This window comes from Gossypium hirsutum, chromosome D05 (assembly GCF_007990345.1).
Source record: "Gossypium hirsutum isolate 1008001.06 chromosome D05, Gossypium_hirsutum_v2.1, whole genome shotgun sequence".
Taxonomy (NCBI): domain Eukaryota; kingdom Viridiplantae; phylum Streptophyta; class Magnoliopsida; order Malvales; family Malvaceae; genus Gossypium; species Gossypium hirsutum.
Genome location: NC_053441.1, coordinates 35,250,065 through 35,272,465, shown reverse-complemented (window position 1 = coordinate 35,272,465; position 22,401 = coordinate 35,250,065). Strand labels below are relative to the sequence as shown.

The 22,401-nt window shown below is 32.4% G+C and overlaps 2 long non-coding RNA genes and 1 other non-coding gene across 3 annotated transcripts; 1 reads left to right on the top strand and 2 right to left on the bottom strand.

Annotated features, from left to right (window-relative positions):
* The first annotated feature begins 439 nt into the window (after window positions 1–439).
* Window positions 440–1,342, top strand: LOC107902992 (uncharacterized). Its single transcript, XR_001685664.2, has 2 exons — window positions 440–704; window positions 994–1,342. It is a non-coding gene; the product is annotated as an uncharacterized lncRNA (long non-coding RNA).
* A 3,397-nt stretch (window positions 1,343–4,739) lies between these two features.
* On the bottom strand, window positions 4,740–4,845 carry LOC121218099 (small nucleolar RNA R71). The gene has a single exon (XR_005914362.1). It is a non-coding gene; the product is annotated as a small nucleolar RNA R71 (small nucleolar RNA).
* A 6,540-nt stretch (window positions 4,846–11,385) lies between these two features.
* LOC107904066 (uncharacterized) lies at window positions 11,386–12,685 on the bottom strand. Its single transcript, XR_001686108.2, has 2 exons — window positions 12,063–12,685; window positions 11,386–11,771 (listed from the first exon to the last, which is right to left on the bottom strand). It is a non-coding gene; the product is annotated as an uncharacterized lncRNA (long non-coding RNA).
* Between the last annotated feature and the right edge of the window lie 9,716 nt (window positions 12,686–22,401).

Sequence of the window (22,401 nt, the reverse complement as noted above, 5' to 3'; positions counted from 1 at the left end):
AAAAAGACAAAAGGACTAAATTAAAAGTTTAAACGAACTTCGGGTTTAAATATGTAAATAAACGAAAGGAAGAGTGCAGGACAGAAGTAAAACGCGATTAAAGCGTGAGGGACTTATGGGGAAATATTTCCTAGTCCTGAAACGCTGCGTTTCAACTAGAGGCAGCACATGGTCTAAGGACCAAATCGAAATAGAAGTAAAATTCGCAGGCCGAAATCAGAAAAAAAAACAAAAGACCGCATTGAAGCAAACCGCAAAGGTGGAGGGACTTATTGCACAAATATCTCCCTAGGTGAAAACGCGGGGATCCTCCCCCAGGGTCGGGTCACCGCGCGGGTCAGGGCCAAAACGACGCCGTTTTGGCACCTGACCCGTAGTGTCCAAACGGTGCCGTTTTAAAAGGGCTATTTGAGCCCAAAAAAAATTTTAAAATTCATTTCTGCTACCAGCCCTAAAAGAAAACAAATCCCTTCTCCCTTTTTCTCAAAAATTCGGCCATTGAGTTCTTTGGCCCTCGGCGTACAACCGTCATGGCAGGTGGCCGGAGTCGCGAAACGGGCTTTTCAGCCCTCGCTTCACGGTGTCCCTGAAGGCTTGGCCTTCTCGACCGTGGGAATGAGAGAAAAAAGGAGAAAGAGACCTCTACCTATCCAACTCCGGTGACGGCGAAGACAAGTTCCGACACCGACTCCCGAAGCAAGCAGGTACTCCCCTCGTCCTTTTTGTTTTGTTTTTGTTAAGATAGGTAGTAGAAACTAAAAAAATAAAATAAAATATAATAAAAAATGAAATAAAAAAATAAAAGAACTGAAAGAAAGAAAAAACTGAAGTCAACCTTTTTTAATCTTTTTTTGATCTGCTTTTTTTTTATTAATCACTTGTAAAGGAAGAAGAAGAAGAAGGTACAAGAGGAGCATTCGGCTTTTTATAGTCGATTTGTTTCTATTTTTCCCTATTATTTTTGCTGCTTGCGTGTTGATCTTTCTTCTGTAGGTGATTGACATGCGCCGGTGATGGGTCAGTGGCGGTGATAGACGCGCAGCGGCCCGGAGACCAAGGGTCTGAAGCGAGTGGCGGCAGAAGACCATCGGTCTGGAGCTAGTGCGGCGCTTAGGGTTTCAAAAACTGAAACCCTAAGTTGACTTTGGTTTTCGGGTTTGGGTATTGGGCCTCTGTAATTGGGTTTTTTGTTTTAATTTTGTTTTATTATTTGTGTTTTGTGTTTAAGGCCCGGGTAAAATTGGGCCCGAACATAAATGATTTTTATCTTAGATATGTATATTTTAGTTTAAATCATGGAGATGTACTTAGGGTAGAGAAGAGGGAAGGATTTGTTTTTCTAGCCTTTGCTTTTTTTTTCGATTTCTCGAAATGTTTCTTGGACATATTATAACTGTTTCTATCCTCTTTCTTTCTCAATAAAACCTACCAATTTGTATTAAAAAAATAAAGTTGTGCAATTTAAGATGATTAATTAATTATTATTTCATGGGTGTATTAGATTAAAAGTTAATTATATAAAAATTGTTTAACCATTTATCTATTAAGGAAAAAGGTTAAAAGGGAAAATTTTATTCAGCAAAGTGTTTTCCTTTAACAATTATAACGGCCTATTCTAACTCCACATTGATCATTCCTCATGATTATATGATTTATTTATAATAGCCAAATTTTGATATTAAAATCAAGATCTAATTTAATTTTCACAAGCTATAAATAGTTATGAATGTAGATAAAAATGGTTCAATGCCATTAAAGGTGAGATGAAATTTATAGGAAAAAAAGTTTGAGATCTTGTCGAATTGTCAAAATGTTGAAAACGAGTTGGATGCAAAGCTTTTAAAACTAAATATAACTTAATTGGAAATACCAAACAATATAAAGTATTGTCAAAGCTTATACTAAAAAGGATGGTAATAATTATAAAAAAATATTTTCATCAATCTCGGAGAAAGATTCCTTAAAAATGATTGTGGTATTTAATGGCTTATTATGATTTAGGACCCCTTTGGATGGACGTTTACCTCCAGTGCTGTATGTTTAACTTTTTCTTTGTCTTACGCTACAGTTTTGTTATAGTATCTAATCTCACTGGCATCGCTATTTTTACACTAATCACAGGTAAACGCACTGTCCATCCAAAGGGGCCCTTGTATTTACATCAGATGGATGTGAAAACATCTCTGAATGGAAATCTTGAGGAAAAAGTTTATATTGAACCAATCTAATGGTTTTTCCATTGAAAGAAAATGTCATATGGTTTGTAAACTTAAAAAGTCAATATATGCATTTAAAAAAGCTTTGCGACAATGATACCATAAGATTGTTGGTTTTAAAAAAAAATCACCGATCAATGTATATATAAAAAAGATCAATAAAAGCAAGTTCATTTTCTTAAAATGTTGACGATATTTTGCTTGCTACAAATAATTTAGGTGTATTGAAGGAGAAGTTTTTCTCTCAAATAAATTTCAAATGAAACAGATATGTTGGATCCAATTTGACATTTTAATGCAAAAACCAAGGAGTGCCAAGACTAGTTCTAACTACTTCAGGCATAAGAAATGTAAAGTGTAAAAAAATAAACAAGAAATGAGATGTTTATGCAATTCGATTTCGCTACATTTGGAGGGTCTTGTCGATAGAGAATATTCGCTATATATCTTAGTTTCTCGTACAATTAGTGTTTACAAGCTCTAACACTCACTGATTTAGATTCTTCACTTTTGTACCTAAGATCTAAACATCTTCCCTCTAAGTTGTCCCCTCAAAAACTTAGGACACTTACCCAAGTCACACTTGATTATTACAGAAGTAATGCACTCAACGCACATTCCTCATTGAACAAATAAGTGCTTCGAACTCAATACATCACCTATAAAAGTTCACACACTATATATGTGTATGAACTTGCTAACATACTAAATTTTATACAATCAATTATCCCTTGAAATTAGTAAGATAAATGTTACAAAAGTCTCTAAGGTAAGTGTCCCATCAGCTAAGGATATCTTTCCTTTAATAGGCTTGATTTGGTCTTCTCTTTTGATTAAGGGATATTTATTGCTTCGATCTAATCCCAATAACTCTTTAAGAAATCTTGCTAAGGGTAGATTGGATATCAAGAATGAGCTGGCAAGAATCTCAATCTTTTAAGGAAATCTTAGCCCAAACATATTTGTTGTCAAAATTTGCTAATCCAAACATGATAGTTTTTCAGAGTAACCAATGCTACAGACAGTTGGCACTTGTCCAGGCATTGAACTAGGCACTAGTTAAAAAATGCCTAAACAATATGATAGAGATAGTCTTTTTGATAAGAATTGAATTTTTTCATAATATATTACAAGGATTGTTAAGGTAGCCTTAGAAAAAAACTATATCCAAAGAGTTTTAGAGATTTAATATATATAATTATGCAACAATAATTGTTCCTATACAAAAAATGAACAAATTTAATCTAATGCAATGTCTAAAGAATGATGTGAAATGGAAAAGAATAAGTCCATCCCTCATGCTTCTTTTATGGGCAGTTTGATGTATTTCCAAACTTGTACACGACTCGATATTAGTTTCTTTCTTGAGATGCTTGGTAGATATTAAAGAAATCATGAAATTGATCGTTGGAAGGATGTAAAGAAAGTTTTATGGTGCCTAAAAAGAATAAAGAATTACATAATATACATGAAATTCAATTAACTAGAAGTGAATGGATATTCAAATTTAGATTTTGCTGGATATTTTTATAGTAGAAAAATACTTTCACTTTTTTTTTCTACTTGCTGAAGGAGACATATAATAAAAAAGAGCTAAAAGATTTGCCTTTGCATCAATTGAAAACAAAGTTTGTTGCCTATTTTGAGGCTACAATTCAAGCATTATGGTTGCATAACTTTATTTCAAGTTTTGGGATAGTTGACATTAGACTTGTTGTTAAGGTGAATAATTGTAACAATTGGGGATATCTGTTGGGGCTATAATTGCTTCAAGTTGTAAAGGTAGAGTTGGCTTTAAAGGCTTTGCAGAATATGATTGGTGAATTTCAACTGCATTAACAAACATCGCATGTTGATTTCTTTTATTACCTTACTCTCTTTTTATAATCTGTTTGTTAAATTGTCTTATTCAAATATGTGTGTTGAAACATCAATTATGATATTAAATTGGACATCTATCAGACCAAAAGGCTTTTTTAAAGTTCATTTGGTTTTCGTATAAGCAGAAGCCAAAATCTTGACTTATTTATGTTAGACTTGGAGATTAAGAGGACTTTATGAATAATCCAAAGATTAAACATTCATTCAAAGGTTGAGTCCAAAGAATTAACCATTGAGGCGCTAATGTGTTGTTTATACCAGTGCTAATGCTAATGGACAAGCTCTTCTACTACTCTGATGTTTATCATAGATTATGCTACACCTCATGTTGAAGGGATCAAGACTAGTATTCAATTTCTAATGGTGGAATCGAACAACTTTGAGATCAAACTAGTGGTTATTTAGATGGTGGACCCTAATTAATTTTTTAACTTTTCTCATAAAGATCCCAATCAACATCTGCTGAAGTTTGTTAAAATGTATGGTATATTCAAGTTGGTTGTTAAATTGAAATTATTACTATTTTCTCTAATTGAAAGAGCTTTGAATTGGTTAGATGGGTTACCAGATAAGTTTATTACAACTTGGAACCAAGTGGTAAAAAAATTCTTGGTTAAGTTATTCCTTCCAAATAAGATAACCAAGTTGTGAAATGACATCATCGTTTTCGACAATATGATAAAGAAATCTTATATGAGTCATGGGGATGTTTCAATGACATGCAAAAGTAGTTTCCTCATCACCAAGTGCCAAATTGGTAGTTAATCCAGACTTTCTACATTGGCTTAAAAATAGTCAATCAGTAGTAATTTGGATGGTAATAGCTAATGGGGCACTATTGAGTAAGTTACTTATAGAATTGAATACATGGTAGAAAATAATCAATAGCGGATTTTAAGTAGAATAAGTGCCAGCCAAAATAAGGTTGTTGGAGTAGTAGAGGTTGATACAATAATTGCCTTTGTTGTTGAAATGAATAATATGAAATGAGATTTAAATAAAAAAATTGAGGTTAGCAATAAGCAGCCACTCTATGGGATTTGTAAGCATTGTGAGGATATCCATCATTCTTGTAATGCATAATTGAGATAGAATTGGTTGGTTATGTTCTTAATCTGGAAAGACAACAACCTAGCCCATTTGTCAACACTTATAATCTGGGATGGAGAAATCATCCCAATTTTGCTTGAGGTAATAATCAAGTCAGCTCTTCTTAAGTTAAACTAGTTAGATCATTATGTTTTGCACAAAATTAGTACCAAAGACAATTGTTGAAACAACCATAAGTAGTGGAGAAGAAGTCAACCACTAAAGAAATTTAACAATTTATGTTTGCATTTGATACTAGGATGAAGGCATTGGAAACTCAGGTGGTTCAGCTTGCTTATCCATTCCATAATAAGCCTCAATGAGCATAACTATCAAATACTCAACTTTCTCTTAATTCTAATAATCCCAGAAAGCATTGCAAGGCTATCACTCTTAAAAGTGGTAAGGAGTTACCAAATGCCGCTCCATAGTTGAGGTTAATTTGGACATTATCTCACCAGTCGACAAGAGTTAATATGAGCATGAGGAAAGCTTTATAGAACCTATCCAACATGAGCAAAAATTTAGAAAGCCACCAGAGAAGGTAATTAAGCTAGAATATCCCTCTCCACCATTCCTTCAAAAGTTGCAAAGAAATAAGTTGGACAAGAAGTTTTTGAAATTACTTAAATTCCTTTTTTTAAACCTCTCGAATAAATGTCTAGCTATGTGAAATTTGTGAAAGGCAACTAGGTGATTATGAGAACATAATACTTACAGAGGAGTGTAGTGTCATTAGTTCTCACACTTTTGATAAGGAACTCTGTTATTTGGAGGCAAACATCAACTTGATGTCACTTTTCATAGCTCAGAAGCTAGGTTTGAGGGATAGTAAGCCTACTTTAGTCTCGTTACAACTGGATGACAACACTGTGTTTTCCTAATGAGGTGGTTATAGATGTGCTAGTTAAACAGGATAAATTTATCTTTTTGACGAATTTCACTATTCTAGATATGTAAGAAGATATAGTGGTCCCACCCATTCTTGGTAGTAAATCTCACTAATTATTATTCTTATAAATAAATTATAGTTTTTTTTAATTTGAAATTTTAAAAATAAAAATATTTTCTAAATGTCAAATGTTGTTATAGTTGTATAATAGTCACCTTTCTATAACATCCAAAATTTTGGTAGACAAATGAAGTTGTTATAGAGATAATTGACTGTACACATAAATATTTGGAAATGGTTGAGTCAACTTCCATTCATATGGGTTATTTTAATTAATCTAGATGTTAATAGAAAGATATGGTTTTAAATTTGTTTACAATTTATTTTCATGATTAAAAAAATTAAGTCAATAAGTCAATGCTTTAGATGTTTGACACTAAAATTGTGTTTGGTATGAACAAAGATTATCACTTCTCAAGAAATTTATTTGAAAAAAAAATCATATTGTGGATTGATTCAAATATTTGCTAATAATGAGTGAGAATTAAGGCTAAAATTTCGAGATTGAGCTTTGGATTTATTCTGGTCTGCCTGTTGGCATGCCTTTGCCGGCTTGTTGGCACGTTTTTGTCTCTTTGCTTCTTTCATCTCGTACTTGTTGATTTTCTTGTTGTTCTACCCACGAGGGTGGTTTTTGGGTACTGTTTTATTGCTGTAGAAGCGTGATGGAAAAAGGAATAGCAGATCTGAGTATAGAGGATGGGGAACAAGAGGCTTTCCCTGTTCCGGATGGAGTGGAGCCTCAGAATTCAATTTATAATTTATGTTTGGAGGCCGGTTCTTGACATCAAGTGTGGTTCATTTTCCAGCTATGAGGAACATGATGGCTAACTTATGGCATCCATTAGAGGAAGTGCAAATTTCAAATCTAGGCGAAAAATATTTTTTATTCAAATTCTTTAATGAGTTAAATATCAGTCGAGTGATTACAGTTGTTCCCTGGACCTTCAACAATCATATTTTGATTATGCACATATTACAGGACAATGAGGATCCTATGTCAATTTCGCTGGTGTATTCAGACTTTTGGGTTTAGGTGCGTGATTTACCACTGGGATTTTTCAAAGAATCAGTGGTGAGTCAATTTAGAAATTTTATTGGAAGATTCTTAAAGTATGACCCGAAACAATTATCTAGGGATTTTAAAAACTATTTGCATATCCGAGTATAAATTGACGTCTGGAACATTGAAAAGACAAAAGAAAATTATGATTTCTTTGTCAAATTTTATACATGTGAAAATCAAATATGAAAAATTAACCCATTTTTGCTTCTTATGTAGTTGTCTAAGCCATAGGGATAATTTTTTCCTAGTAATATTACATCACGACATGCATGAGATAGAGGTGGAGTGGAATTTAACGCTGTGTGCAAAGTCGAGAAGAGCTACAACAGTGAATAGCATCTGGCTAAGGGAGGAAGGAGATGGGGTTTTTTTTGGAAAGAATAGTGATGGATAGTAGGATGGACAAGATTCAAGTCAAAATTAGAGGAAAGAATCATGGTCTAATGTCAATCATATTTTGGGATTTAATTTAGAGGAATCTGCAATTAAAAAAAATTGATTGGGGTGGGATCCTCTAATATGTCGGGCATGGTGATTATGGAGTGTGATTTGGATGATAACCCAATTAAAAATGTTGAGGGAAAAAAGTGGCAACGTTCTAATTTTTTGATCTCTAACGTTTTTAGGAATCAAGATTTGCTAGTGATCAATGATGGGCATATTGCCCATAATCAACAGATATCGGCGGCTGTCAGTGGGTATGCAAACTAGACAAAATGAATATCTTATGTTGGAATATTCACAAGTTGAGGAGTGCGCGAGCAGTACGGAGACTTTAGCATATGCTGAAATTTTACGATCTCCAAATTGTCTTCTTTATGGAGAAAATTAAAAGGTGTTGTGGATTTTTTAATGGTGTTGATGTTCCTGCTGATGCTACTTGTGGAGGGTTGAGTCTATGATGGAATAGAAGATAGTTAGTTACTCCTAAGAGCTTATCGAGGAACTACATTGATGTTGAAATTCACGAGAATAAGGAAAATACACGATGGAGGTTTACAGGCTTTTATGGGGCACCGGATGTGAGAGAGAAGGTTGAAACGTGGAATCTATTTCGGACATTGGGTAGGAATAGGGGTGTGCAAAATTCAGATAAAACCGAAAAAATTCGGTTAACCGACCAAATTCGGTTAATCGGTCGGTTAACCAAATTTTTTCGGTCGGGGGTCGGTTAATTATTTTTTGATTTTTAGGTTAACGGTTAATTCGGTTCGAAATCGGTCGGTTAACCGAATTTTTTCGGTTTAACCGAAAAAAATAATAAATAAAATTATAATATATAAATAGGTCTACTATTCACCTAAATCCAATCCAAACCCAAGTATTCAACCCAACCCAATTATCCAACCCAACCCAATCATAAAAATTACAAATAATTTAATAAATAAAAATAAAATTCTAAAACTAAAATTAAAACTAAAGTCTAAAAGTCTAAAAATAATTTAATTATGTAGTGATTCAATTCGGTTAATTCGGTTAATTCGGGTAATTTGGTTAATTTGGGTAATCCGGTTAATTCGGGTAATTCGGTTAATTCGGTTAATTTTTAACCAAAAATAAAAAATATATAATTTTCGGTTAATTCGGTTAACCGACCGAATTAACCAAAAAAATTTCGGTTCGGTTAATTTTTTTTGAAAAAATTTCGGTTCAATTAACGGTTAAAAATTTTGAAAGGTCGGTTAATTCAGTTAATGTTATTTCGGGTCGGTTAACCGAATGAACACCCCTAGGTAGGAATAGTGATTTACCTTGGCTAGTTGGAGGAAAATTCAATGATATCCTCTACATGCATGAAAAATAAGGAGGATTACCAAGGGAGGAAGCTAGAATGGAGGAATTTCGTAGAACTTTAGAAGACTGCCAATTGGAGGATATAGGTTATTCGGGTCCATAGTTTATGTGAGAGAGGGGGAATGTGATGGAAATGAGTATTAGAGAAAGAATTGATAGAGAGGTAGAAACTTCAGAATGGTTACAACTCTTCCCAGAATGTTCGCTAGGACATTTATCTCACTCATTCTCAAATCATTGTCCACTACTTATCCAAACGGAGTATGAGGGGTTGAGAAGAAGAAATAGTAGGTTTCGTTTTGAAGCTTGGTAGACTTTAGAAGAGACATATGAGGGAGAAATCATGAGATGATGGGAAGAGAGTTCAGGTGGTTTTATGGATAAAATTTTGGCTCACTGTTGGAATGCAAACTTGGGTAAGAAAAAAAAAGGATAGGAAGTGAAGCGCCTAATGAGAAGATTAGAGGAGTTGGATGGCTATGACAGATTGAGTGAAATTCTGGCTGAGTTGATAGATGTGAAATTACATTTAAATATGGATATGGAAAAGGAGGAAAGGTATTGGAAGCAGCGAGCTAGAGTGAATTGGCTGAAAATGGGAGAAAAAAAACACTTCATTTTTTCGTAATCATGCATCTTAAAGACGGCGCATGAATCGTATAGAGGGTCTACAAAGGGAAGACGATACACTGACCTTTGATCTTCATGAGATGGAAGATATTGCTTGAAACTATTTTAAAGATTGTTTGAAGCGAGAGGGGTTAGAAATCTTGAACATGTGTTGTCGGGGGTATCAAGGTGTATAACAGATAGTATGAATCAAGAGCTGACTGCAGAATACGAGGAAGAAATTTTAGAGGCGTTGAAAGGAATAGGGCTAACAAAAGCTTCGGGGTCAAACAATATTCAAGCGCTTTTCTACCATAAATTCTGGCAAATTGTTGGTAAAAATACTACCTCTTTCTGTTTGGATATTCTAAATAATGTAAATTCTTTGGAAGATCTAAATAAAACTAATATAGTTTTAACACCAAAGATCTCTCATCCTTTCAATCTAAAAAACTTTCGTCCTATAAGTCTATGTATGGTGATTTATAAGATTATTGCTAAGACTGTTGCTAATCGCCTACAAAAGGCTCTGGACTTTTGAGTTGGTGATTCTTAGAGCGTTTTTGTACCAGGTCGGCTTATCACTAATAATGTGTTGCTTGCATATGAGGTGTTTCATGCATACAAAAACAAAAGAACATGAAGAAATGGTTTTATGGCTTTAAAGTTAGACAGGAACAAAGCTTATGATCGGGTTGAATGGCCTTTCCTTAAAGGTATGATGTTAAAAATTGGCTTTGCATGTCCTTTTATTGATTTTATCCTCCATTGCATTCGTACGATGTTGTATTCTATCATGATTAATGGTGAAGAAGGGTTGAGCTTTAAATTGTCTTGAGGGTTGAGACAAGTGGATCCCTTAAGCCCTTATCTATTCTTATTGTGTGGGGAGGGTTTATTGGCTCTTATGAGATTAGCAAGGCAAGAAGGGCAAATAGCAAGAGCAAGAGTTTGTCAAAATGCCTCTCCAAGTACTCATCTTATGTTCGTGGATGATTGTATACTTTTTGGAGAGGTCACGGAGAGGGGGTTAATGTAATAAAAAATATACCTTGTGAATATGAAGTTTGCTCGGGTCAATGTGTTAATTTTGAAAAATCCACTACTTTCTTTAGCGCTAATGTGACTGAACATGATAAAGATATGGCATCTCAAGTACTTAATGTTCATTGCTCTACAGATCAGGAAAAGTACTTGGGATTACTAAATATGGTAGGTAGAGGAAGGAGGGTGGTGTTTCAAGGTTTGAAAGATAGATTGAAGCAGAAGATAAACAACTGGAATATCAGGCATCTTTTGCAAAGAGGAAATGAGGTGTTTATCAAAGTTGTGTTGCCAGCAATTCCCACATATACGATGCTTTGTTTTACAATGCCAAAATCCCTTTGTGTGGAACTGGGGAATATCATAGGGAATTTTTGTGGCAAAAAGGTCGAGGGAAGCGACGAATACATTGGTGCGATTGGAGGACTTTGTGTGCTCTTAAGGAATATGGTGACATGGGTTTAGAAGTCTGTCGAAATTTAATGTGGTGTTATTAGCCAAGCAGGGTTGGTGTTTGATACGTAATCCTAATTCGTTACTGGCGCGAACGTTAAAAGCCAAATATTTTAAAGATAATTTTTTTAAAAAATTCCAGTTTAGTTGGCTGCAAAAGGGCTCCTCCAGATTGGGTTGGGCTGACGGATTGGAGATGGAATGAATGTCTCAATTTGGAAGGATGCCTCGGTACTTGGAAGTGGAGAATCCGAAGTTCGGTATACTGGAAACAAGTCGAGTTTGAACAAAGTAGCAGATCTTATTGATTCAAGAACAATAAGATGGAAAAATGATATGATTGAAAATACCTTTACAGAGGTAGATGCTGGAAGAATTTTGTGCATTCCTCTATTGATGAACTCGCACGAAGACCACATTATCTAGCCTGGGGAGGCTACGGAGGATTACTCAGTTCGTAATGGGTATAAACTATAATTACAAGATGTACATACTCTTATGCTGATAAATTACAAACAGTTTTACAAGCCGCTTTCGAACTTAGATCTACCCTCAAAAGTAAACATTACAAGTTGGAGAATTTCATGTAATTTTTTGCCTACTTTCAACAACCTGCACTACAAAAGATTGGCTGGATCTGCAAATTGCCCAAGGTGCCAGAATGAAGCTGAAATGAGTGAGCATGTGTTTAGGGACTGCCTTATCACAAAAGAAACATGGGAGAAATTACATGTTACTTGGCCGATAGCAGTGGCAAATACTGAATACAGAGAATGGATAAACAATATTTTTGATACTTATCCTTTATACAAATGCAGGATGATTGCATATGCTATTTGGGCAATTTGATCATCAAGAAATAAGTTTATTCATGAGGGAGAGCAAAAATCAGGATCCCAAATAGCAGATTATGTGCAGAACTACTTAAAAGACCTGGATGGGTTGACTGCGAACTTACTAGTTCAGATAAAGAGCCCGGGAAGATGGAAAGCACCAAGTAGGACGACTGTTCAGATAAAATTTGATGCTGCATGAGAACAATACTGCATGAGAACATATCGTCAGTGTTCACATCGGAGGCGATGGCGTGCCTTCAGGCGATCCGGTTGGGGATAAATCTCCGGTTGTTGATGGTCAAAATTGAAGGAGACACACGATCGGTGATAAGGAAACTGCTGACAGAGGAGGAAAATAGATCTGAGATTGAAGCATATATTGAAGATTCAAAGCGTTTATGTACTAGAATCTGTTCATTTTTCTTTCGATTTACCCACAAAGAATCGAATAGGGTTGCACATACCCTAGCTACTGAGGGACTAAAAAGAGGGGAAAATACTTATTTGATAAATGGGGTTCCTCCATATGCGGCGGAATAGGTGGAAACAAACCGACGATGAGTAGAAGTTTCAGACCCATCTTCAAGAGTGGCTGAAGAAGAAATGAATTGGTTTTCCAAATGGAAAGACTGAAAGAGGGGCTGCTTTGCAGTTTTCCAACGCGATTGTTGTTTTTCAGGAGTTGAGCACAACTAATGAACACAGCTGAGGCTAACGCGAGTTATTCATTACTTTTGAAAATGATCTGAAAAAATATTTTTGAGAAGTATTTTTAAAAAGTTTAGTTTAAAATTTAAGTGTTTAGTATTACTTTTAAAAAGTATTTTTGAGAAATAAAATATTCATTTTAGATATGTTATTATCAAGTAACAAATATACATTTAAATAATATTTAAATTAGTTAATATTATCATATTTTAGTAAAAATATAAAAAATTATTATAACTTGTTAATATATGAAATATAAATTTTAAATAAAGCAATAAATATTAATTATTTATAAAATTTAATTAGAATATATAAACTATATTTTAAATATTTAAATATAACCATTAAATATTTATAATTAGTATTTTTAAAAAATATTTTTTAAAATTTTAATTAATGATTTTAACACAATTGTAATTAAGCACCAAGAAAAAAATAAAAATACCATGTTATTGGAGGGGTGAAAAAGTAATTAAGTACCAAAAGTACTTTTGGGGGAGGAAAAGCTAAAATTTTTAACTTCTATTTTTCAGCTCTTTTTCAGCAGTACTTTTGAAAAGCATTTTTGAAAAGCTAAAAATTTCAGCCAAAAACAGCTTGTTCTTCACAGCTTTTCTTTCAAAAGTGCTTTTGGAGTCAGAAGTGTTTTTTTTAAGCAATAAAGAACTGGCCCTAAATCTTTAAAGCTAAAAAAAGTTTTTTTTAGCTTTTTTAAACAGTTGGGCTTGTGTTGTTTATTTTGTTATTAATCATTTGGGCGTTTGCTTTGTTTTGTTTTTAAGAGCTCTTTATTTGGGCCTCTGATAGTTTTTGAATAAAAAATTCTAGTTATTTCTCTTAAAAAACATTTGCTAATAATAGAGTTTATTAAAAGTATTATTATTAAATATCTAATTCAAATATTTTTAATAAAAATAATTTAATAAATTAAAATGAATTAATATTATCTTTATTAATATATAAACATTATATTTTTAAGAAAGTGTCAAGTGTATCTAACATTTTATTTTAATTTTCTTAAGATTTTAATCGACACTTTTCGATGTATATGAAATATTGCAAAATAACTTTTTCAACAATGACATTATGATCTATTTGAATCTTAATACGAGAAAACACCAAAAATTTAAATTGTGGGCAACACTTTAGCTCTTCCTCCAAAAAATGATATATATACATATATCTTTTAAAAAATAAAAGAAGGATGCGAGCAAACTAAAAATATTTTTGGTTGGATCAATTTAAAAGCATAAGTTAGAGCCCAGGAAAATATAAAGTGGGCCGCTACACAAAAATTGATTTGTTGGCCTAGGCCAGTGGAAGAGTTGTTAATATTTTATATCAAAATTTTAAGTATAAAAATTCCTCAAGAAAATCAATTAAACCCCTCCATTAATAGTTTTCATATTTGATTATGTTGTCCGTTAAAATCATTTGATGGATCAATCAGATAGCAACATGTAATAGCTCATGGTTAATCTTTCATTTTTCTAATAAAAATATTAAAAGTTTTATAAAAAAAACTTGTAAAAATCCATAAAAAATTATATATATTTATAATTTATTATAATCATTATAGGTTTTTATAATATTTATAAGTTTTTTATATAAAACATATTAATAATATTTAAATTTTTATATAAACTTATAAAAATTATTAAAAAAATTCATAAAAATTTATAAAAATTCGAATAAATTATCAAATTTATAAATAAGTCATTTATTGCATTCTAATTTTGAAAGCTAAACCCCTAAAATTAGAATGAACACGAGGCATCAAATCAACCATTAGATAATAATAATAGTCATCAGATCATTGAAGTCATTTTCATGTTAAAAAAAACTGTTGTCAACCTTTCAAGGTTACCTCTAGTTTTTTAAGTACAATACGGTAATTTGGACATTGAAAAGTTAAAAATTATTTGCTAAGTATTGAATATTAGAAAATAACTTTGGTATGGTTAGATACTATAAAACCAAATTGCCATTATCCAATGGTTGCAAATATTAGTACATGTCAGCATAAAATATTTTGATGACTATTTCCATTATTTAATGGTTGATTTGACATTTGTTCATTTCAGTTTTAGGGGTTTAGGTTTTCAAAATGATGAATCAATAAATAAATTTTTATAATTTATATATATATATATATTAATAATTGATAATTTTTTAAAAAATTTATTTTTTATAATTAGTTAGAATTGTTTTAGAATTTTTATAAGTTTTTATAATTTTATATAATTAGTTTAGTTTTCAAATAAAATTTTTATATTTCTAAATCAATTTTTTTATAATTTTTTATTAAAAAAATGAAAGATTAAGTTGCCACATGTTATTGTCTAATTTTTTCATAAATTAATTTTAATTGTTAACGTGATTAAAGATGAAAATTGTTAAAGATAAAATCTTAATTATTTTTTATCAATGCAAAAGCTCAATAGGATGCAAATGAAATTGATGAGCTTAATTGACTTTTTGTTTTATTTTTTCATAAATATTTTTATATACATGTAAGCCTATTTTTTACCGCAACATAACATGCTTGAAAAGATAATTTTCAAGGATGGTTTTAAAAAATAAATAAATAAATAAAAGTAAAACATGAACAGTTACCTTAACGTTTTCATGTCTTCCAAATACTGATCTAGGTTAAACAAAAGTTTTTTCTTTCGTTTGAAAGTTGAAGAAAAGTTTGCATCTTCCCTTTTTTTTTACCAAATCAAGCATTCAGTGAGGAAGGAGAATAAAAACAAGTTTTAACATGTGCGACAATAGTGGCCCAACTAGACATTTCCTTATACATACCATTCATTACTCCAATTTCTTCATCTGTGAACACTATATTGCCTAGGTGTTTTTATATCATCCACCAATGGGGGCAAACTTCCAATGTAGTTTCTGTGAGTTTCCCTTTATGATGCGCTGGACATGCTTGCAGTTTTCCTTGAAATATGCCACTTCAATACCTCTTCTCTTAGCATGTATCAGTACTATATGAAGAGACCGATGAAAATAAAAATTAATATATGTGAAGGAGTTATTTAAATAATTTTAGTGACACTCCAATCGTTTGAACTAAGCAGCAAGCTTGTGAATAGTATGAACGGATCTTCTAAAAGAACCCCTCACAAAAATCTTTTGGGCTAATAGTCGGACGAGTTTCACTCATTAACCACCACACCAAGCTTCTATCACCATGTTTCGTCCAAAGTGACACAAGGTATATCATAGTGCTAATCTACCTAATCACTTGGCCACTTAGCTATGACCCACTAATCTCAAGGTGATCACTAATGGTATATAAAGCTCAAAGCATGCAAGAGCACATGGGCAAAAGGGGATATTCTCTCTAGTCACCCTACTAAAAGGCTTTCCACCCTATCATAAACAAGGTGAATCTCGCATCTTCATCATTTTTTCCGTTGTGTGTGAGAACCTATCATTAATAATTGATGCAGTGAGTATGAATCGAATACACGAGCTTCAAATGATAGACATCTTAGGATATGTGACTAATGGTATATAAAGCCCGAAGCATGCAAATAGAAGGGGTCTCTCTCGCTCTCTCCTCTTCCTATCTTTAACTTTGGTCACCTTGGTGAACCCTGCATCTCCACCATCTTCTCTATCATGTATAAACTTGTCATCAACAGTTGGTGCAATTAGCACGAACTCAGTCCCACCATGACATTCTTCTAATGGCAAACTGAGAAAACATCGTTCCTACTCATGAAGTTAACCAAAAGCAAACCCAAAATATTAATCAAACCCAACAACCAACTCAAAACTTTGGAATGTACTTCTATGACCCTTATAACCGATATACTCAACCATACCCATACCTACAAAGATATTATAAAACTTATCCCAGACACCAATATCCAAATCAAACATGCACGACCCAAAATCAAAACGTCAGCTCTCAACAGTTCTCGGAGTTGCAGGAACAATTCTGGAGTCTGCAAGAGCAGTTTAGAGAGTGTCAAGAATCCCAACAACCATAGCAATTGGCCTATGAACGACAGCAGAAATTATTGCAACACAACATGCAAGAGTTACTGAGTGCTTGAAGGCAAGAAAGGAGGTTGTGTAATGACAAGGAAGAATGGGCCTCCTCCATTAGGCAAGAGCTAAATGGTTGTTTGAACTGTGAAATCCCGTGGCAAAGGGACACGATAGCCAAAAACCATGAAGGAATAGAGAAACACTATAGCAGAGGGACCCAGAATATGTTCCTCAGCCTGTTTCGATACATGAAGCTGCATGGAAAAGATAAGGTGGAAGTACTTAGAAACTAGTTGCAAGATTTGCGGGCTGCATAACTTGGTTACAACTATTTCCAAAATAAAATTCAAATGAATTTAGATATAATTTTTATTTATTTTTGTTAAATTTTTATTTTCTAAAAAAAACAAATTCATTTTTATTTTTATTTTTCAGAAACAAACATGAGATGATATCTAAATACCCACGCCACTTCATACCATAGTTTTAAGAAATTCATTAAATTAAATTAGAACAAATTAGCATTGTTTTTAATTTAATTAAAACCAAAATTAATTTAGAAGGTTAAATTTGTCTTGACTCTTAAGTTAAATCAATTAACATTTAAACTTCAAAAACAAAAATTTACAGCCCAAAAGTTATTATAAAGTTGAAATCCAAATTGTAGGATTCTATACCCACAGCTCGTATTATAGTCAATTTTAATGACTTCTCCAATTGTCTCCCCAACAGCTCAAAGAGTACTTATAAGTTTGTGCATAACACCTAAAACCCCTAGTAATCTTATCCAGGCAACTATATGGATTTGGTATGGTTGAAGTTGAACCGTTACATGTTGGTCGAAGGTAACATATAGAGCTATATATCATCAATACAATCCTCCATCTGTATGAATCTTATCGAATTTATCAATTCAACTAGTTGACCTGGCTTCCAAATCATATAAATTTTATTCAACTTTCTATGAGTTCAAAGATAATCGATCTAGACATGCTTTGTTTTAAAATACTATGGATCTTATCCAAAAATAAAAAATAGATGGTATTTCATCTCCATTTTTTGTTACAATATCGCCTTAATGATTTCAATGTCCTCATATAGTCTAATGATTATGCGAAAATCTGCCTTCACTATGGGATTCCTTCTCCCTCACTTGAAATTTTTTGGTCATTTCTTTGTATTTATTTTTAAATGAATGAAGCCTCATTGTCATAAATTTATATAGCTTTAATTGAATCGATAAAATTGGAGTGTTATCAATCAAATACATATTTAAATTAATTATTTAACTAATATTCATTTTCTTATCTTTATAAAAAAAGAAAAACTCAAACGATTACAATATTTAATCTAAATTATATCTTTACATGATTAACCTTTCCAAAACATGTATAATCTTTTGAAGTAATATTATGCATTTTTAACTGGAATAACTCTTTTTTACATCGCGACTTTAACTCCTTTTTAAATTTTTTACATATGGAACATGATTGGTCAAATTTAAAAAATGTTTTTCATTTAATTATTAGAAATTACGTGGGTTTAGAATCATAATATTGTACATGATAATTAAAATTGTTCGTGGATTTCGAATAGTAAAAAAAATTATTTTTCTAGTTTTTAAGAATTATTTTATATTAATTTTTATTTCAAAAGATATTTACTAATAAAAATGAATTGTAATATTTTAAAAATTAAAAATAATCATGTTTTTTCCTCAGAAAATGCAAGTAGACATGATTCTTTAGATTATTTTTTAGTAATTATATATATATGTTCTGATTTGTGGGAAATTTGTTGAGATATCAATAGATAACGAAACAATCGATTGAAAAGAGAAGCAATCGATTGAAAAAAGGAGAGAAAATAAAATGTTGATATTTTTTTTTGTTGCTATAGCTTTCTTATTATATAGTAGGTAGGCAGTAGCTAACTAGCATGCTTGGCACATATATTAATTGTTAATTACAAAGAATTAATCCTTAAATATTAGGAGTTGTTATAATCGCTTATTTACCAACTTCTACACTCCCCCCTCAAGTTGGAGGGTGATATATTTCTATCACTCCTAACGTGGATATTAAGTGTCGATGTTGTAGCACTTCCGGTCCTTTGGTGAGAATGTCTACAAGTTGTTCCTTTGTTGGAATGTGTTCAGTTTTCACTAAACCTTTCTGGGATACTTTCTCTCACAAAGTGACAATCAATTTCAATGTACTTGGTTCTTTCATGGTAAATAGGATTTGCTGCAATATGAATTGCAGCTTGACTGTCACAATAAAGCACAGCTGACTTACTTTATTTAATCCCCAATTCTTCAAGTAAGCCTTGTAACCATTCCAACTCTGCAACAGTAGATGCCATGCTTCTACATTCGGCTTCTGTTGAAGATTTTGAGACAGTGTTTTGTTTCTTTAATTTCTAGGAAATTAAAGAGCTTCCAAGTTTTATACAATATCCCGTTACTGATTTCCTAAACATAAGACAAGATGCCCAGTCTGAATCACAGTATGCAATTAACATTGGAACTCCATCGGAAGCAAGTAGAATTCCTTGTACTAGATTGCTTTTAATATATCTCACTATTATCAATGCAGCTTTATAATGAGACTTTTTAGGCCTATGCATGAACTGACTTCAATGTTGCACACCATAAACAATGTCTGACCTAGTGTTTGTCAAGTACAACAATCTCCCAATTAGCCTTTGATGAATTGTTGCATCTGCTAGAACTTCAACATCATTTTTCGACTACAATATTTCATCAAATTCTGCTATTGTAAGCTTTTGATTCTGCTCTAATGGAGTGATTGCTAATTTTTCTCCTTTTAAATCGACATCTTCAATTAATTCGAGAGCATATTTCTTTTTATTTAGCATAATGCCTACATCTGATCTTGATACTTTGATCCCAAGAAAATACTTTAGACTCCCAAGGTCCTTTATCTTGAAATTCTTCTGCAATATACCTTTTAATTCACTGATCAATTCATTGTCATTTCCTATAAACAGTAGATCACCAACATATATTAACATGATGACTTGTTTGGATCCCACACTTTTTGTGAACATGTATGTAACATCCCTAACTTGTCTACGTCACTGGATTAAGGTTACGGAGCATTACTGTACAACCAAAAACATTTAAACGTCATAACATATAATTCTTTAAATATATCATAAAACATTCATTCTCATACATATCGTCACTAAATCAAGCCCTCGAGGCCTTAAAAATAGCTTTGAGGCAATTAAGGACTAATTTGAATTAATTTGGAAAGTTTAAGAAAAAGTTGCAAATTTTGAAAACAGGGGTCACACGGCTGTGTAGAACCACCCCAAGCCGTGTAACTTTTGAACTAGGGACACATGGCCGTGTCTCAGTCCGTGTCCTCACCTGTGTAACTCACTGAGTAGGGTCACACGCCCGTGTGCTAAGCCGTGTAACTTTTTTAGTTGCCCCACACGCCCGTGTGCCAGGTCGTGTAACTCACTGACATGAACCCTATGAAATTCATAGATGACACACGACCGTGTCGCTAGGCCGTGTGCCTCACACGGCTGTGTCACACGTCTGTGTCACAAGCCGTGTGAACCCAAAATTGACTTAAACTCAAGCCATTTCAAAACCATTTCATGCATAACTTTTCAAATCATTTGTGCACACTTTGACAAGACATCAAATGGTACCAAATCAACATAACTTTCAAAACTTATACATGCCAAAACAACATTAACACATTAATCAAATACCATTACAAATCACCCTATACATGCCATTATAAACCTTTTCCAAAATGCTCAATAACTACCAAAAGGATTGCTGGACAGTGTGATAGATCTTCGACGAGTTTTCAAACCGATCGAGCTTCTGAAAATCTATAAAACAAAGAAAAATAACTACGTAAGCAACGAGTGCTTAGTAAGCTCGTATAAACTTTAAACATAACTTACCACTTTATTATTACAATTCATAGATTAAACATAAAGCATTACCAATGCCATAAGCTTAGTTTAAGCCTATTAAAACACCATCAACTCACAAGTTAGTAAGTTCATCAACATTACATATAAGTTCATTTTTAAGATAAGTGGATTTCATAAGATACATCATATATTTATCAACCTTTTCATAATATTATGAACCATTCTTTTTACTTACTTACCATTTCATTTGCATAATATATATAACATAAGAATAATATCAACCAAAATCATATGCTTGGCATAAGCCTATACAACATCATCAAATTCACAAATTAGTATACTTGTTCATATATATATGAAATCAATCATAGGATATGTAGTTTACCATGTATAAACATAACATTTTACATCATCAATGTTACCATAATGTCATGATTCATTGCATTTGCATACTTACCATTTCCTTTTTCCTTTTCTTACCCATTGAACCATTTAAAATTATATCAGGTACTCGGGAAAGCTCATACGAAGTGTGCCTTTACATCAATACTCACACGAGCTATGAAATGGGCCTGTTCACACGAGCTCTGGGTCGAAATATAAGCTACACGATGCTGCTAACACAAGTTGTGGAGAATCCACAACAAATGAAGGACCTCAACCATCGGTAGGACATTCAAGACCAGCACCCGAAACATGAAATCCCTAATGATATGTCATTTGTATCCTAATAATTCCTAAGGTTTAACCTAGACTCAATATCCATCAATTCATCATAGCATTGATACATTTATACTTTGATTCATTTACAATAAAAATAACATAGTAAACATTCAATTTAAATAACATTAACATGAACTTACCTCGATAGCTAGGGACGTAGAAGTTAGATCGAACTAATTCGAAGCTTTAGCTTTTGCTTGATCTAAGTCTGAACGTGGTTTATCTTATTCTAAATAGATAATTTCAGTCAATTAAGTACTTCTAGAATTCAAATTAGTCCATATTTCATATTTATACAAAATTATCAATTTGCCCCTAATATTTTAACTTTTTCACAATTTAGTCCTTAAGCTTATAACATAAAATTTAACCATTTAATCTAAATCCATGTTAACCGTAGATGCAAGGAGCCTTGATACAACCCATATTTACCATCATTTCACATAAAACCCTAGAACTTATACCTTTAACAAATTCATCTCTATTTCCAAAAGTCATAAAAAACCACTTCACAAAACTTGTTTATTTTTCAAAAAGGATTCATAATCTATCATTTAACATAAAAAATCATTCAAAAGCATTCATGGTAAGTCCCTCAACCTTTAACAGTTTTGCAAATTAACCCTGGGCTAGCTAGATTAAGATAAAATGATTTTAAAAACATAAAAATCATTAAAAACGAGACTAAAATCACATACCATGCAAGCACCTTAGCTAGTCGAACTTCAAGCCCTAAAATGGCTATTCCCTTGCTCTCAAAATCAGTGGAGAAGACAACCATGAAGATGATACCATCTTTTAATTTCTTTTGTTTTAATTTATTTATTAAATTACCATTTTAACCTTGGTTATTAACTATACAAAACATCATATTCATGTCCATATTTGTCCACTAATTCCTTAAATAATATAATTACCACATAAGTTCATTAGTTTAAAATTTCATAGCCATTTGATCTTTTTAACTAACAGAATTTAACTTTTACACCTTTTACGATTTAATCCTTTTCTACTTAATTAACCATTTAAACATCAAAATTTTCTTAACAAAATTTTAATACAACCCTAATATAATCCCATAAACATTAAATAATA